This window comes from Montipora foliosa, chromosome 8, assembly GCF_036669935.1.
Source record: "Montipora foliosa isolate CH-2021 chromosome 8, ASM3666993v2, whole genome shotgun sequence".
In the NCBI taxonomy this organism is placed as follows: Eukaryota; Metazoa; Cnidaria; class Anthozoa; order Scleractinia; family Acroporidae; genus Montipora; species Montipora foliosa.
This window is the reverse complement of record NC_090876.1, coordinates 25048235-25051851: the sequence shown is the minus strand read 5'-3', so window position 1 is coordinate 25051851 and position 3617 is coordinate 25048235. Positions and strand designations below refer to the sequence as shown.

The window sequence follows — 3617 nt, the reverse complement described above, 5'->3', positions numbered from 1 at the left end:
ACCATTTGAGTTTGATGATGTCCACAGTGCTCACAAAATTTCCCAGAAAAAGCTTGCGGAAGCTTTTTGCACTCTTTGGAGACGGTTAGCCAGATAGTCCGTAGATTATTATAGATGATACCACTGTAGCACAGTTTAGAAAAGAACTAGAGCTTGTACAAAAGTTTCCTGGTGTTGAGAGGTAAAATGCTTTTAAGTTTTCTCGAAGTTACCAAAGTAGCATAGCAAAGTGATGATACTTCCTTGACGTTTTCCTCCCAGCAGAGATGTTGATCTAGTAATTTCATTGATGAAACCAGGGCCGTAGCCAGTATGAGGCAAACCGAGGCAGTTGCCTCAGTCATTTTTTGTGATTTTTCAAAATAAAGCGTGATTCCAGCATTCTCTTTAAAATGTACTCATCATAAACACCTACGAAGCGAATTTAATCATGGACATTGCCTCAGTCATGATTTTTTTCTGGCTATGGCCCTGGAAACTCGTTCAATTGATGTACGATTGATGCTCTTAAGTATTAAATCCTAATTTGTATCTCTCAAATCACTGTTATTACAAGGCTTGCCCATAGAGCAGTGCATTGTGGTTGCAAGCATGATGCATTATGATGAAAAGCAAGCAGAGCCAAAACCAGTGAGATTTTACAGAGTATATTTGTTTTGAATTCTGATTATGTTGCTTGCTCCAAAGCAGTTAAATATAAATGATCATTGTGGCAGCAAATCTGAGGAATTTCACTTGAAATCGCTTTGAACCAAAGGGTGAAGGGACTACATAAGTGGCCTGGTGGCAACAGTTGTGGCATGGCTTAATGCATTGACTATGTTGATGTGAACCCACTTTTAGGATAATTTCTGAGAGTATCTTGAGCAGTCTTCAACATTCATAATGTTGTTTTTCTTTCATCATTTCAGGGTTCAAGGTGGACAAAATTATTGACAAAGATTTTTGTGCTTCCTGAACACTTGCAAGCAAACAATAATTATTACAAAGGTTCGTAAAATTTTGAATTGAATAGAATTGGAGATATGATTCATTGCGATGAATCTAGTGCACCGGGAAATACCGGTAATGGTGCAGCTACTTTTAGTGAAGAAAGAGTTCAACTTCATCAGTGTAAAGAGTGTGGCAAGTGTTTTACCCGAGCAGGAAGTCGAAAGACACACGAAAGAGTCCATAGTGGAGAAAGGCCATACGAATGCAAGCAATGTGGCAAGCGTTTTCGTTTCATCCAAAATTTAAACATGCATGAAAAATCACATACTGGAGAGAAGCCATATGAATGCAAACCGTGTAGTAAGTGTTTTACTACAGCGGGAAACCTTAGGAGACATGAAAGAGTCCATAGTGGAGAAAGCCCTTATAAGTGTGAGCACTGTGGCAAGTGTTTTTAGAGAATCTGGAAATCTAAAATTGCATCAAAGAGTACACACTGGAGAGAAGCCTTATCAGTGCAAACATTGTGGCAATTGCTTTAGTCAAAGATGGAGTTTAAGGGAGCATGGAAAAGTCCACACTGGCCAAAAGCCTCATAAATGCAGCAATGTGACAAGTGTTTTAGTTCTGCAGGGGGTCTAAAGATACATGAAAGAATCCATAGTGGAGTAAGGACGTATCAGTGCGAACACTGTGGCAAGTGTTTTTCTCAATCAGAAAATCTTAGATTTCATCGAAGAGTTCATACTGGAGAGAAGCCCTATGAATGCAAACAGTGTGGCAAGTGTTTTAGTAGATTGTTACTTTAAAGAACCATGAAATAGTCCACACTGGGCAGAAGCCTTACAAATGCAACCATTGTGATAAGTGTTTTGGTCATTTAGCAAATTTAAGAAGACATAGAATGATTCATACCGGAGAAAAGCCCCATGAATGTAAACAGTGTGGCCGGAGCTTTAGACGACCAGGACGCCTGAGGAAACATGAAAGAATCCATAGTGGAATAAGGCCTTATCAGTGCAAACACTGTGACAAGTGTTTTTCTCAACCAGAAGGTCTAAGTTTTCATCGAAGAGTTCATACTGGAGAGAAGCCCTATGAATGCAAACAGTGTGGCAAGTGTTTTGGTCATTTAGCAACTTTAAGAACACATAGAATGATTCATACCGGAGAAAAGCCTTATGAGTGCAAAGAGTGCAGAAAGTGTTTTACAGGAGCAACAGGATTAAGGAGACATGTCAGAATCCATACTGGAGAGAGGCCTTTTGAATGCAAGCATTGTGGTAAGTGCTTCAGTCAAGTAGCAAGTCAAAGGAGACATGAAAGACTCCATAGTGAAGAGAAAAGCAAGAAGTAAGTATGAGGAGATATGTCGTACCGGAAAACAGCCTCATGATTGTAAACAGTGTAACAAAAAATGAATCAACCAGGGACATTAATAAGACATGAAAGAATCCATAGCGGAGAAAGGGCTTACAGTGTGACAGGTGTTTTAGCCACAGGGAAACTTTAAGGACACTTGAAAGAGTCCATACTGAGGAGAAGCCTTATAAATGCTAATAGTGCGGCAGGTGCTTCAGACACAGAAAAACTCTACAGGCACACGAAACAGTCTATTCTGGAGAGAAGCCTTATGAATGCTAGCTAATAGTGCGGCAGGTGTTTCAGACATAGAAAAACTCTGCAGGCACACGAAAGAGTCTATACTGGAGAGAAGCCTTATGAATGCTAATAGTGCGGCAGGTGTTTCAGACATAAAAAAACTTTACAGACACACAAAAGAGTCTATACTGGAGAGAAGCCTTATGAATGCAAAGAACGTGGCAAACGTTTTAGCCGAGTACCAAGAGATACTGCAAATAGGCCTGAAAATAACATAATCACACAAGCTTTTGAGGGGCAAGAAAGTCAACCAGAGCATGACCTAAGCTGTTGGGTTATTCTTCTTGACAATTAAAAGTGGGCTGTCCAATACAGCCAAATTACGCTTCCTTGTGTAGAAGTCACAAACTGTTGTTCTAACCCCAAAGCTGAACGAAATGTCTAACATCTATGAACAGTAGCATTAATTCCGCTGTACGTTGCTATTGGGGGAATCAGAGTTGGTGCAGTGGCCCAAGTTCGATTCCTGACTAACCTTCATGTGGGTTGAATTTATTAGTTCTCTACTCTGCTCTCATGAAAAACCAACATTTGATTCGATCTGCTTTTATTTCTTTTGAATTAATTTAATTAGATTTACAACTTTTCCAATTTATAAGCAGGACTTAATGATGAAATTTCAAACAGAAGCAGGTAACAACGGGTTGCCAGAGCTCCCAAGTCTCACTTCTTGTATGTCCTTTTTCAAAGCAGCATTGCTGTTGCTAATAGCACTTGAACATATTTTATTTTAATTAGGGCGATTTTCAATTGAGTGTCGAAAGTACTTTTCGAATTACTTTGGTTTATGATTACTTCACTCAGTGATTGGTTCAAAGTTCTAGCGCCACTTTTTCAACAATCAGAGGTGAAACCAAAACCAATCGTGGCTTGCGCGTGCTCATTTTCCCGCGCTTTGTGTCGGTTACGTGTAATTACTTCGAGTTTTGATTGGTTTACGGGATTGTCTCCGTCCTTTTTGATTGGCCAAAGTAATTACTTTGGTTTTGGTTTTACGACACTCATTTGAAAATCGCTCTATT

General features: G+C 39.5%; 1 pseudogene; it reads left to right on the top strand.

Annotated features, from left to right (window-relative positions):
- Window positions 1-892: 892 nt before the first annotated feature.
- Window positions 893-3617, top strand: part of LOC137968422 (zinc finger protein 345-like) — a 6025-nt pseudogene continuing 3300 nt past the window's right edge.